The following is a 16,474-nucleotide window of genomic DNA, read 5'->3' as shown; positions in this document are numbered from 1 at the left end:
ATTGCACATTGTCCTCACATACCATAATCTACTCCCACTCATGTTGATTAGACATGAAGTGTAACCTGCCCTGCCTTGTGCTGTTCTCACACTCGGCATCCAATAGGGAAATCCCTTATAACAAGTTGTACTCACCCTTAATAGGATAACTTGCAAGTAAACCCATACAAGCAGCCAACAAATATATCATGCTAGTGCTATGTTCACACAAGCAGCAGAAAACCTATCCTATAAGTACTATTCTCACACAAACAGTCAAAAGCCCTTATCACTATCACATACTTACAATACTAACACAATAAAAATATATAAAATCTCATAAGCACATGAACATCAAACCCATAATAAAGTCGTATGTTTCAACATACACCCTGTGCACAGATGTCCACTCTTCTTACCTTAGTTGTTCAGAATACATTTTTGCTACTTCAAGCACCTAATTGAATTTCTTTGCTGAGAACAAGATCCTCAGATCTGCCCAGATTGTGGTCGTCGGAGTTACGAAAGCGTAGTCATCTTCTCCGGCGGCAAGCTCCAAACTCTGTCCACAGTCCGTTTTGATGCGTCTTTTTGATTGGGAAATATTCCCAAGGATCCCAGAATCTCAAAGAAGCCAAATACCACTGATATTTTGTCTCGAAATGGTCGGTTTGAGATCGTCTTCTCCAAACACGGTACACCGCCAAAAATGGAGCCAACACTGTGATTTTCGTTTTAGAGCTCCAAACCAGTTTCTTGATGAAGAAACCACTTTCTTGGTGATTTTTTCTAGCAATAATGCTAATTTCGACGACTTTTCTGAAGTTTGTTGTCGGTGCCAGAAAAATCACCGAAGTAGTTGTCGGTGTCAGAAAAGTCACCAGAAAAATCACCAAGAAAATCCAGCAACAATCCCGATTCTGATAACCTTTCTGGCAGCGACAGTAACTTCGGTGACTTTTCCAACACCGGCAGCTACTCTTGTAACTTTTTCGATACCGACAGTAAACTCCAACGATTTTTTCGGCACCAGTGACAACTCCGACGATCATTGTAGTTTCATTTGTTTTATTTTTTAAAGGCTGTAAGATCGGATAATGCCAAGAAATTAAATCTCACTTCATTCTATGCATCCAAAGGTATGATACATTATCACTAATGTGTTGAGAGACCCCAACAAAACTCATTGGTTGAAAGGAAATACCAACACATTTTAAATGTGGCTCAGGCATTGAGTTTCCAATCACATCTCCCACTGGTTTATTGGCCATATCTCATTGCAATAACCACATATTTATCAATCGTACTTCCTTTGCATTACTGAAAGACAGTATTTCTTTTGAATTGTTACACAATAAATCCCCCAACTATGACCACCTTAGATCTCTTGGATGCTTGGCATATGGTTCCACCTTGGACTCTAAACGACACAAATTCTCCCCAAGGAGTTGTGTCTCTATCTTTATTGATTACCCCTCAGGAATGAAAGTTTATACCCTTCTTGATATTGAGTCCAAATAAATCTACACATCTCGTGATGTCATATTCCATGAAAATATTTTTCCTTATCATTCCACCACATCAACATCCGAGATTGACCATTGCTTGTCACAAATTATTCTTCCAAGTCAGCAACATGTTGCACCAGCAACCACCAATCATAAACCAGCCTCCACATATTTGATTACCCCCAATCATCCAATCCATAAACCTCAGACCACTAAAACAGGTCGACAAGTCACCAAACCAGTCCATTTATAAGACTATGTTATGTGGCCTCCACTGAACACCCCATAGAACAATTCATGTCATATATCAAACTCCACCCACAATTTAAAGTTGATGTTCTTGCAACATACACTCACATTGAACCTCAAAACTATGTTGAGGCTTCATAATTCAAACATTGGCTTCAAGCCATGGACAATGAAACACAAGCTTTAGAAAAAAAAACTTGGACTATCACCAAGTTACCTCCAGGCCACAAAGCAATTGACTGTGGATAGGTGTATAAAGTCAAGTATAACTAAGCTGGAGAAGTTGATCTATTCAAAGCTCGTCTTGTGGCTAAAGGATATAACCAAAAATAAGGTATTAATTTCTCTCAAACCTATGCAGCTGTTGCAAAATTCAACACTTAAAAAATTTCTTTGCCTTAGATGCCATTAACAATTGGATAATACACCAAATAGATATCAACAATGCATTCTTCCATGGGGATCTTCATGAGGAAGTTTACATGAAAATTCCTCCTAGTTACAATGTTCCCCCAAATACAGTTTGCAAATTAAAAAAAAACATACACGGGCTCAAACAAGCTTCGAGGTAATGGTATGCCAAATTAAGCTCAACACTGTTGGAAGATGGATTCACTCAATCCTTGTTCGATAATTCTTTGTTTATTAAAAGGACACCAGCCACTTTCATGGATATTCTCATCTATGTTGATGACATGATTATAGCTAGCAATAATGAGTTAGCCACCTCCAACTTCACACAAAATCTTGATGCTAAGTTTAAACTAAAAGATTTAGGCAAACTTCGATTCTTTCTCGGCCTTGAAATTGGCAGAACTCCACAAGGCATATTCATTTCCCAAAGGTCATTTACTTTGCAATTGCTCAAAGACACATGCTACCTAGGTGCCAAACCTACCTCCACACCTATAGAAATCAATCTCAAACTCAGTAAAGATAAAGGAAACCCCCTCCCAAATCCTACTGTCTATCGAAGTTTGATTGGTAAACTCATTTACCTCACTATCACTAGACCCAATATAACATATGTTGTAAATCATCTCAGCCAATTCTTATCATGCCCTCGGGTTCCACACATGCAAGCCACCAACAGAATACTTCAATATCTCAAACAAACCCCTGTCCAAGGTCTTTTTTTCTCATCTGATGCAGCCCCCAACCTGTATGCTTTTGCAGAAACCAACTTGTCTAGGGACAATGTTTAGGTTTCTTTCTTTACTGATGCAGACTGGGGCAGCTGTCAAGACACTCGTCGCTCGATCTCAGGCTACTGCATATTCCTTAGCAAGTCACTTGTCTCCTAGAAATCCAAGAAATAGCAAGTGGTTTCTCGATCCTCAATTGAAGCTGAGATCGTGCAATGGCTAATGCTACCTTTGAATTAACTTGGCTTCTTGCTCTTCTCAACGATTTTGGTGTCTCCCACAATAGACCAGCTAACCTCTACTGTGATAACACCGGTGCTATTCACATCAGTGAAAATCCTGTATATCATGAACGGACAAAGCATGTGGCAATCGACTGCCACTTTATTCGAGAGAAAATTCAGCAATGTTCCATTCAACTCCTACATGTCTCTTCACAGCAGAACTTAGCAGACATCTTCACCAAACCCCTACTACCAACTCCTTTTTCCAACATTGTATCCAAGATGACTGTAATAAATATTTACACTCCATCTTGAGGGGGGCTATTAGGATTAGTCTGTTACTCCAACTGTTTAGGAGTTAGTTATTTCGGCTATACCGTTATGCCTCTTTGGTTAAGTTGTTAGTGGTAAATTAGTCATTATAACTTGCCTATATAAGGCCTATTGTATTAGCTTCAATTTAATAAGAGAGTTTCATTTTTGATTTTTTTCATAAAAAGTGCTCTTAATTTTTTTCAAGAGAGGGAAAGAGTGTTAAAAAACGAAATATAAAAATATATAAAAAAAAATAAAGAAAGAAAGAGAATAGAAAAAAAAAAATAAAGAAAGAAAGAGAATTGGAAAAAAAAAAAAAAGAAGTAGAGAGAGAATAGAAAGAAAAAAAAAGGTCAACAATTAATTTTAAAAAAAAAATTAGTTAAAACTGACTAAAATATATAAAAAAGAGAAAGAAAAAAACTTTTAAGTTGGAAAAGTATAATGTTAAAATTTTGTAAAATTTTAGAAAAAATTAATATCTAGTGTAAATTTTTTAAATTTATTTGCAGTGGGTATCACCTTTAATATTGTAGGGATTATTTTACAAAAACATAAAAATAATAAAAAAAATTACAAAAATACGGTTTCATGAAATTTTAAAAATATTTACGATTTTTTTGATTTTATTTACAGAAAATGCGGTCTTTTTATTTTGTAATCATGTTAATTTGTTGTTGATTTTTTGTTATTTGTATGTTATTTTTTGTTGTTATTTTGATGTTACATTTATGTAGTTTTCTTGTTGATTTTATGTTGTTTTCGTGTAATTTTTTGAAAAACCGTAAAAATGTAAAAAAAATATTCTTTGAACGTAAAAATATAAATATTTTACAAAAAAAGGGTGCCTTATGTAATTATTCCTATATTGTAATCCCAAAACTTGCAGCCCAATTTACGCCCGGTATCATATTAACCTTGGCCCGTGTACTCTATAAAGCTAAGAATGTGATAATAAACTTAGGGACGTTTGGTAACACTTTCTTAATCAGTTTTCTGTTTTTAAAATTGAAAAGGTGATTTTTTTTTAAAAAAAATATTCTATAAAATTGTTTTTACTTTTTCAATTTTTTAATTGACAATTAAATTTTAAAAACAAAAAAAAAATCACTTTTAATATTTTTTTTAAACAGTTTTTTTTTTATAATCAATATTTTAGACTTCGATCAGACCCGGACCCAAATCCTCCCACGGCCCTGGCGCTGAACCCATCCTCTGACCTTAACCCGAATTCGACTCCGGACTTAGACCCGACGTAAATAAAACCAAAAAATAAAAATAAAAATAAACCTTACAAAATACACTTTTGTTTTCTGTTTTTAAAATTGAAAAGTAAAAGTGGTTACATAACGCATTTTTTTTTTTAAAAAAACAAAATTTTTAAAAACAAAAATTTTACTTTCATTTTGTGATTAAAAAATTAAAAAACAAAAGTGTTACCAAACGACACCTGAAGGCCGGCCCTGACTTTTAGTGGGCCATAGAAAAAAAAATTATTTTGGGCCTTTATTTAGAAAAAAATATGGTATTTTTCAAAATCAGTAAAAAAAATGGTATAATTTTAAAAGGTAAATATTTTTTTTTTGGCCCCTGGAATAGGTGGGCCCTAGGCACAGGCCTAGCCCGCCTATGCCCAGGGCCGGGCCTGCGACACCTTAATAAGTAAATTAAACAAAATAAAATAAAACACTGCTAAAATTATGTCCAAATTTTTGGACTTTTAGATAATGGAACTTGAATTCCATTCATTCTTTCATTATTATTATTATTATTATTATTATTATTATTATTATTATTATTATTATTATTATTATTAGGGTAAATACTATTTTGGACCTTGTGTTTTGCAAAAGTTACAGATTGGACCCTGTGTTTTGTTAAATGACAAAATGGACCCTGTATTTTCTAAAATAGTAAAAATAGGACCCTGAGCTTAATTTTTGACAACTTTTGTTTTAATACAACCAACTTGAAGATAATGCTTAATACGAACAGATACAAAAAATGTAAATAGTTTTGTCATAGCACTTTTAGATCGGATTATAATTAAACTTTATTTTGACAAAAAAAATCAATTTAGGGTCCTATTTGTACTATTTTAAAAAATACAGGGTCCATTTTGTCATTTAACAAAACATAGGGTCCAATTGGTAACTTTTGTAAAACAGAAGGTCCAAAATGGTATTTACCCTTATTATTATTATTATTATTATTAAGTTTAAATTTATTGTTGTTTTGATGTTATTTAGATGTTATTTTCATGCTACTTTTATGTAGTTTCTTGTTGTTTTCGTATTGTTTCTATGAAAAACAAATAAAAAAAATAAACGTAAAAACGTAACTTTTTTTACAAAAAATAGTATCTTATGTAATTATCTTTTTATGGATGGAATTTACTCAATATCTTGTTTGGAAGGCTTTGCACCACTTTCAAAAATAACATTACCCTTGTGATATTCATGTTGATATTTACCATATTAGTGCAGGGTTTTTCAATTTTGATTCTAATTTTGTGACTAAATCCCTTACAATCAAGAGCAAAATTACAAATTTTTTGGTTTTTAATATTATTTGTGCAATAATATAATTTTTTTTTCTTTTTCAAAAAATTATTTTATAGAAAAAAATTCAAGAAAAAATTAAAAAAAATATGGGTAACTAGAGTAATCAGATTGGTAACTAGTTACTTTATACCTTGTCATATATTTTAACTTTTTCTTTTAAACTCTCATATAAAATAACTTTTTTAAGGAAAAAGTAATATTTTTACAAATTTATACCTTGAAAACTATAAAATAAAAATTCCTCTATAATTAAGTAGTGAAAAATTAAGTGATTTTTTCCTTTTAAAAGAAAACAATAAAAATTAAGTAAATTAATGGTATGAATATTGTTGTAATAAGCAAGTAATGAATTTTGGATCAAATACAAATCATGATGATATATGATTGATAGATAGATAGAAGACTTGATTAGTTGATAAAGATTGTTAACATATTCAACGACTTGATTAGTTGCCAATTATTAAGCCTAAAAAGAGAGAGTTGTTTTTACTTTTGATGTGTTTGGAAGTAAATAGGTAATTATTAGGTAAAGTAATTATAAGTGTGGTAATTACACATTTAGTAATTACATTATATTTTAAAATGCAAGTTGTGTTTAGATATGAGGTGGTAATTACATATAAATTCTTAATATCTTGTTTGGCAAAATAGTTAGTAATTACATGAAAAAATAATATTTTTTAGTAGCTAATGTTTAGTGTAATTACATTCAATTCTCATGGGGGACCATGAGAATTGGAGAGTGTAACTAAAATCTCTCAATTACTTCTAATTACACAGTTACAATGAAATTACATGGTCAGACAAACATGCCAAATTGTATAATTACTTCTAATTATACACAAATCCAATTATATTGTAGCTTTTCAAACGCACAACATTTATTCAACAAGTTCATAATATTTTCTTAAATGGTGTGCTTCAAAAATGGAACTTTAAGAAACAAATCTTTTTGATTTGATTAAAATAGAATTAATATTTTCAGTAAAAAGAATAAATAATCATGAATATAAATTCAACCAAATATTTTTAAATTCAATTGATCTTTTTGTAAACGCTTGCCCTCGATACAATTAGAAGATCAAATTATTGATTATACAAACACAAGTTTAGTTCCCAATTTTCTACTCATGTTTAGAGAAAGTGATTGGAGATGCACTTATGTGCTTTTCTTTTTAGAGGTAGAATGCATATTCTTATTTGAGGTTGTTGTATTTCAAATACTTTATCTGTTTTTTAAGCTAAAGCGATCGCATTGTTGAAAGGATTAAGATGAGCACAGGATATTGAATTGCAAGTCAAAAAAATTTTCTCTAATTATTTCTCTCTGGTGTTAGCTTTGAATAATAACAACATGTATTTTCTAATAATAATAATATCTCCATGTATTTTAATAAGTTAGGTATTTTACTTTCAGGCATTAAAGTCTTGCTGTCAAATTTTCATGGAGCATCTCTTTCATGTTAGTAGTAACTCTAGTATTGCAGCTAATGGAATGGCTAAATATACTTTATGGGTAGGGGATGACTTTTTTTTTGGATGAAAGAGATCCTTCCTCCTATTTGTATTGAGACTCTTAACCAGTCCTGACCTTGAACTAAGGCAGGTTAGGCCTGTACTTAGAGTCTATTTTAACTCAAGGTCTAAAATTTTTATGTAGTACATTTTTTACATTGAAAAAATAGTATTTTTATAAATTTTGTAAAAAGAAATTTAATAATACTCACGCGTATAATAAAAAAAAAAAAATAGGTCTATTATTACTGAGGGTCGGCCTTGCTCTTAACTTTTTTTTTTTTCTATCCAAGATGTTGAAAAAAAAGTCCATCTTGTTATTCAAAACTTTCAATTAACTACCCTTTTTCACGATTGAAGAAATGATGAAATTATTTTCTTTGATGTTTATGTGGATTGAATGATATTCTTTATCATTTGTGTGGATAATGCCCAAATCCATAAACTAAAATAAATTATATTCATACATGTATTTGTCTTATTTATTTATTTATTCTTTTGAGAGACATGTATATTTGTCTTGTTGTAAATTTTACTTAAATATGTTTTTTCACATACAAAATATATTTTACATTTTTTTTTCTTGTAAGGTTGGTTGTTTAGCAATTTAGTTCTTAAGAATATTTTACAAAATTCTAAGTTTTTTCTTAATTTGTTTTCTTCTAATTATTATATACGAGCTCGTTTAGTACGCAAGAGTGGATTGAATTAAACAAGTTAATTTGTCTAGTCTAGTATTTAGGAATGTTGGGAGTCTAAATAACTACTCCAACTAATCTCATATGTCTAAAATTATTTATCTCATCCAGCAGGGTGGGATAAATAATCTCATATGCATACAATTTTTTTATCGTTTTTAATTTTGATTTTATTAATATATTTTAAATTTAGTAAAAATTTAAATGAAAGGATTATCACACATTCATTTATAATTTTTTTTATCAAAAATTTATTCATTAAAATTAGTAAAAGTGTATAATTTTGAAATATCATACATAAGCTTTCAAAATTTAAAATATTATTAATTAAATAATAGCTACTTAAATTGATTCTAGGAGAAACAATATGACAATAAAATTATATATTATTTTTAAATTACTAGAAAATTTATATAAATACTTTAAAAAATTAATATTTATCTTAAATTAGTGTTTAACATAAACAATTTTATATTATTCAAGTATTTTTATTTTACTATTTTAATTATTTATTAAATAAAATATATGATAAATTATTTTATTATATATTTATGACATACACTTTGATTATATAGGATATATTATTTTATAATTTAATTATTATTTTTTTATTTTTTTACTGCGAATTATTCATTTTTATTTATTTATTATTATATATTTTTATTGTAATTTGAGTTTTATTTTTCTAAAAGGAAACAAATAAAATAGTCAAGTCTATTCTTAAACCAAACATAGAATTACTTTCAACGTAATCCAATCTTATCCAATTTAATCCTGCCCATCAAACCAACTCTTATATTAAAAAAAAAAAGTTTTGCTAGAAGATCCAAGAATTTTATATATATAAATATTTATGTTTATGTATATATACATAAATTATTGGTGCACCCCTTTTCACAATGACTAGACTTATGATCTCTTTTGTGAAAACCCAACTTAATCAATTTATTTTCAAAGTTTCTACAACCCATCATTGGCCTACTTTAAATCATATTCTTCTCTACTTAATTGGTTGGTACTTAAACACTTTTTATTTTGATCTTAATTTCAAACCAACTACTCAATTTACAATTCAACACTTTATTGATATTGATTTGTCTATCTTCATGATTATTTTTCTTTATTAATTCGTGTAATAAAACGCAAAACTCGTTTTAATACAGAATCAGAATACAAATTTTTTGTGTTTGCTCTTTGAAATTAAATGTATTATTACTATTATTATAGAACATAAGATTGAAATTATACATACATTTTTTAATAGTTATTATTCAATAATTTCATTCTAACTACCAAAATATTAATATTAATTCATACATTTATGTATAAAGTTCAAACAAACATGTGGATATTCTTGAAATAGTTATTATTTCATTTCTACTCTAATTTCATTGTATTCTTTTTCATATTTTTCCATTGTATTCCACCTAACCACCAAACACATCTTTCTAGATTAATATAGAAATTTTGATCATTTTAAGAATAGAAAAGGTGTTAATATTAGCATATATTTTATAATTTTTCAATGTTAATATTCAAGGTTCCTAGTCCCTGAGATTGATAGGCCTTTTAGGACAAAAAAAAATATTATTGTGCTTTTATTAAAAACATGTGTTATTTTAAAAAAAAAATTAAAAAATATGTATATTTTTAAAAGAAAAAAATTGGACCTCCTAAGCTGGATGGGCCCTAGGTGCCGGGGCGAACCCAGGCGGTATTTTTTACTTTTTTACTATGTTTTTTATAAGTTTCATACTGCAGTATACTGTGTTAAGTTTTCACTGGTGTTCTACTGGTGTTTTACTAGTGTTCTACTGTTGTTTTGAGTTGTTCTGCTTTGTGTTTTACTGGTGTTTTATAAAAACACAGTATTTTTGAAAAAAAATTCGTGTGACAGTATTTTTGTAAAAGTTAGCCCAAATTCCAGTATTTTTGTAAATTTCCTAATATAAATGTAAAAATATTTACAAAATAATTAAAAGTAAAAAATGTAAATAAAAAATAAAAAATTTAAATTAAATTGTAAATAAAAAACTTAAATATTAAAATTTGAGAGGGCATCGGCCACCTATACTGCGCTTGCCACTACCTAAGTGCAAGCTTAATTTAAGGCCCACCCAACCTGTCTTAACTCAGATGAGACCCTATTAATATTAACAAGTTAACCTCATAAATTAATAAAAACCAAAATAAAGAAAGACAAAAAAACTTTTTTTTTATTTATCAGAACACAAATTATCTTTATCATGTTACTAAAATCTTTTTTTTTTTTTTCATTACTTAAATCACTTCCATATAATTATGTTAAATTAATCTTAATTAAAGTTTATATTTGATTGCTCAATCTAGCTATTTGGTTTCATCCTTAAATTTCTTAATTAGAAGAGAAGTTTATATTGACCAAATAAACTACCCTTTTATTTTTATTATTTTTAGGGGAAATAACTACCTTCACTAATCACTATAGTGTTTTTTGAATCACAAATTATTTCCCAAAAAATTGCAAATTATTTTGTATAGTGCTAGCTAGCTTGTATCATGGAATTTTTGTTGTTGAATTTAATACATTTTTATAACATCTTCTAGGTCATATTTGAAAAATTATACAAAGACTACTTCGAAATAATACACCTACTATAAGATAATTTAGTCAAATTGAAGAGCATGTTTATAATTTTAGGGTGATTCTATGGTTTTTGGAGTGGACAATATTTTGTTTCTGAGATATAATAGTTTTTTCTTTACGAAAAAAAAAAAACAGAAAAGGAAAATAATTTTACAATAATATACATTATAATTATTTATATTTTTTAAAAATTAATTTACTATACCAAAAGTAAGATTTAAATAATTTTACACGCAATAGACTCATATTTTAATTATTTTTCAAGCATATATAATAAATTATTTCGAATTATCTAAAAAAATTCAAAATGTTATATAAATAATTAAAATATATATCGTTAGTAAATAGAGATGCACACGGGACAAGAAATTGGTAGAAGTGCTCCTCCCGTTCCATCCCTGTTAAGAATTTTAGTCCTCATCCCCATTTAGGGTGAAAAATCCTCTAATGAGAGTGAGGACGGGACATAAAATTCCTTAATATAAAAATAAAATTTATAATAAAAATTTAAATATATAAAAATATTAATTATATAAAATTTAAAATATTACACATCAATTATTATTTAATATACTAATTATTATTAAAACACAACTTAAAATTCATAAAATTGATACTAATATATTAAAAAAATATAAAAACATAGAGTATAAATTATAAAATATTATTAAAAATATAAAATAAAAGATTAAATGGGTCCTCATCGAGGCAAGGAGTGTCATCTCCGACTCTACTTTGTTTAACATTCGGAGATAAAAAATAATCCCCATCCCTGCCTCATTCACCATTTAAACGGGGAATCCCCACCTCATTAAGGTCAGGTTCCTGTGAGACCATTCCTATAGAGAAAATATGCATTCCTAATCTTTAGTTCATTACATAAAAAAAAATAGGTAAGTAAATTAAAAATAATCAGAATTATAACTATTCCCTTCCCCTAATGATGTATGTTGTGGGGTGTGTTGAAATAGAAATTATAAATAGATTTAACATCATTAACAATTTACCATGTCTATTACTATCATTTTAAAACATGAGATATGATTTTTTTTAAAAAATAAATAAATAAATAATCTTGGGTTTTATCTAAAAAAATATTATCATATCTTAGGTCAAAAACAACAACAACAATAATAATAATCTTATGCTATTATTTAGTATAGTCCAATCCAAAACATTATTTAATTTGTATGAAAGATAATGAAATATATTTGTAATGTCTTTTTTCTTCTTGTTTTATTATATTCTTGTGATAAGGCTTAATTTATTGACTAGTGCTATGGTTCAAAAATTCATTCAACTCTATCAATAACAATCCATGTACATCTCCATTGAACTTTATGATAAAGATAACACTTGCTTGCCACATATCACGTTTTAAAGCCCTAAATATAGGATAATAGCCACATCTTCATTCCATGTTCGACAAGTGTTCACGTTCACTATATGAAGCTTAAGATAAAATTAAATTTTACGAATCTTATATAAATAATTTAATAATTATAAAATAATAATTATAGTGGTAAAATTTTTTAAAATTTTTAAAAGTTTTCATTTAAAAATAAGAATAACTCTTAAAAGTTACTATTGTCCAAAGGCATACATTTGATATTTTTAAAAATAATAAATTAAGAGGTTGGGAATTGATCTCTTTACCACTATACTTAAAAATATTTTAATATATTTTCTTATTATTTATTTTTTTTGTGTATATACCAATAATATTATATATTTTTTCATAATTTTAGGTGCAGGTCTTGCTCACCTCACCTCCAGACAAAAACTAGTTCAGTATGATCATATAATAGCTCGATTAAGATTTTATAAAATTTTCTTTAGCTTAAAGAAATAAAAATTATAAAATTTTAAATAATTTACAATGTTCATATTATAGTTTATAATCTTTCGTGTTATACGTGTATTTGTTTGTTTTTTTGTTTCTTTATTTTTTTTTTTTATCTACATGTGATGAAAATCTCACGAAAATTTACAAGGGCCTATTGTAATTTTAACTTAGAATTTCGTCAATAATAAGTGAAGCTTTGATAATTAATGTCTCGATTTAACTAAATATAGATATTATAAGTAATAATAACAAGAACACAATTCTTTACGTGGTTTAGTATTTAAAATCTACTAAGTACACAAGTCTCTTTTATGGAATGTGTTTATAATTTGATAAAGTTTTAGTAAGTAAAAAGTGTTCCTTTTTTATTGAGTGAACTCTTATTTATAGAAATAGAATAACAATTAATCTAATCTTAATAGAAAGTGGGTAACAATTAAATATGTATTGGATAAATATAAGGAGAACTATACTTTATATATAATTTTTTTAAGTTTTTTTTTTTAAAAAAAAAAAATTACAGTTTAAGTTGCTCTAGTAATTTTTATGTAAATTGTTATATAAATTTTAGTTGTGAATTAGATTACTTCGTTGGTTGCTATGTAAATTTTTGTAAAAAAAAAAAAATTATTTTAAACTATAAAAATAATAATAAAAAAACCCCTATAAATAAGTGCCCATATGTAAAATACAAAAGTGTGGATTTTGACTCGGTCAACTTTCATTGTTTAGGAGGAGTATGACATAATAATACTACAAAAATATTATAATGTATTTCAAGCACTTATATCCACACATATTTTTGAGTATGGAATGTGTTTATTATAATTCTTAGCATTCTTAAAATACTTCAATTCATAAATATTACATTTTTTGTTGGATAAAATCACACATCAAGTTCATTCTTGGTGTTTCTTACCTAATTACTTACATTAATGAATTATTAAATATTTATTTTATGTGTTACGTAATTTAACTTATTTATTTATTGCTCGAAAAATAAATATAACAATAATGATATTGAATATCGTCATGAAAAATTTAGTTGCTTCAACTATAAATGTGTTGCACTATAGTCAGGGCCGGCCCTGAAACAAAGTGGGCTATAGGAAAAAAAAAAAATTGAGCCTTTATGTTAGAAAAAATATGGTATTTTTCAAAATTGAAAAAAAATGTATAATTTTAAAAGAAGAAAAAAAAATTGGGGCCCTGGGCTGGGTGGGCCCTAGGCACAGGCCTAGCCCGCCTATGCCGCCGGGCCTGACTATAGTATACCACATTAAAGACACACTGTATAAATATACACATAAATATATGCATACACAATAATAAATAAAATAAAATTATATAATAGGTTCATTATTTTTATTCTTATTGGTAGAAATGTCTCCATTTTAATAGCTTATAAAAATTATAACTGAAATTTTCGCCTATATATCGTAATTATAGTATATTTCACTTATTTTAAAAAATTTAAAATAATTTATAATTTTGAAAATAAAATTCAAAAATTCAGTTGCATGCATACAATGAGAAACGAGCATGCACACAACTAAATTTATAAACTCTATTTTTGACATTATAAATTATTTAAAAAAAATTAAAAATTAATTAAAATACTTATTATAATTATAATATAAACGATCATATAAATAAGATGATTGAATTAAATTTTTTTAAAATGTAAAAAATATTGATGTCCCTACTTGAAAGAACATAAATAGTGTTACGGTTTGCCTAGGCGGAAATTTGAGCACAATCTTAGGGCCCACCTATTCCAAGGGCCTAAAAAAAATATTACCTTTTAAAATTATACTATTTTTTTTACTAATTTTGAAAAATACCATATTTTTTCTAAATAAGGGCCTAAAATAATTTTTTTTTCTATGGCCCACTAAAAGTCAGGCCGGCCCTGATCCATATATTTGTGCCTCATTATCATTACTATTTTGTGATATTAATGAGTCAAAAAATACCAAAATGGAGTCGGCTAGATGATTTGTGTTTGTGCAACTTGGTGAAAAAGACAATACCAGACAAAAAGCTAGGATTGATGTTGAAATATATAATGATAATAATAATGATGATAAAAGTCCTAAACCATTTTTGGGGTTTTGGTGTCAAAATCTTCTAGAATGGACTTCATTGTCATAAATCAAAATTAATAATAACAAAAATAAATTAAACCAAAATAGAATTCAGTGTCTAGTACCACTGTTAGATTGATATTGATATAAGAGTAATTTACAACATAGATATTTAAGTTTAATTTTTAACAATAATAATATCTAAGTTATAATTTTAGAACTTCTGTAAGTACATGACTGTTAAGTGTTAAGTAAATTGTCACGTGATAATCTTTGATTGATCTAAGTCATTAATTTTTTTTTAAAATTAATTTAAATATATCAATAAAAAAATGACATGCGGATAATGACTTAATATTTAATGATTAGGTACCTACCGAGTTCCAGAAATATAACTTAAGCATTATTATTGCTAAAAATTAAATTTAGGTATTTATTCGCAATCACAAATTAAACTTAAATATTTATGCTGTAAATTACTCTTAATATAAAGATTATTGATATAAACTTAAGTATTTATAAATAATTTAAGTACTTAAATGGTATAAACATAAAAAAACTAATTTCTTGGTATTTTTTTTTTCGACGACTTTTTCGGCGCCAACAAGAACTCTAGCGATTTTTTTGGCACCGGCAACTACTGCGACGCTTTTTCTAGCATCAGTGACAACTTCGACGATCACTGTAGTTTCATTTGTTTTATTTTTTTAAAAAAAAAATATAAAGAGAATTTTAATTTTTTATGGTAATTCAAAGTGGCATATGCCATATATGTTAAGTTTTTATTTGAAATACCATATTTTTTTTTCTATTAAATATTATTATCATATTTATGCAAACTAGCTTTATTTTTTTTATATTTATATAAATACCCCCTATAATTTAAAAATTATTCTTATTTATAGTTGGCCCAAATTGAAACAAATTTTTTATAATAAATTAAAGATTATTGTTGAATATTAGGTTTTACTGTAATAATAATTCATAACTTAACTAAAAATAAACCAATTACAAACCCAAATTAGAATCATCTGTAATGATAATACATAAATTAATTTATGTATAATTATTTTAATTTTAAGATAAAGAATTATATTCATTTGGTACCTTATACTTTCGTAAATCTATTACCAATAACTTTTATCGGGTACTTTGAATCAAATTTTGGCAATAACAATTTTTTTTTTTTAAGGAATTAACTAATTAAAATTGATGTGAAAAAGAGAAATCATGTTTTCTTAACAATGAAAAAAGAAAGATGTAGATATATATTTTTTAAGAAAAAAATAAGTGAAATTACTATATAAATATATATATATATACATCAATTTTTTAACTTTTTTTTTTTTAATTTACAGTTTTGTAGCGCTAATTGCAATACGAGTTTTTATACGATTTTTTGTTACAATTTAAGTTGCAGCGCTAATTGCAATAGAAATTTCTATGTAAAATTTTATAAAAATGCACAAACAAAACTATTTTAAAGTGTAAAAATAAAAAAAACCAAAAAAAAACAATCGTTTTTTTTGTTTTTTTGGCTATTAACAAAATATATACCATGTTTTAATTTCATAATTTTCCTAAAATAAAATAGTGTATTTCTTGTCTTTTTTAGTTTCAAATTAGAGAGAGATTGGAAATCAAAACTATTTGGAAGTGTTATTTAATATATTATTTGACACTCAAAGTCAATAATGATGAGAATTTTAAATTGTGAT

The sequence above is a fragment of the Cannabis sativa genome, chromosome 5 (genome assembly GCF_029168945.1).
Source record: "Cannabis sativa cultivar Pink pepper isolate KNU-18-1 chromosome 5, ASM2916894v1, whole genome shotgun sequence".
Classification (NCBI taxonomy): Eukaryota; Viridiplantae; Streptophyta; class Magnoliopsida; order Rosales; family Cannabaceae; genus Cannabis; species Cannabis sativa.
This window is presented reverse-complemented; position numbering follows the sequence as displayed.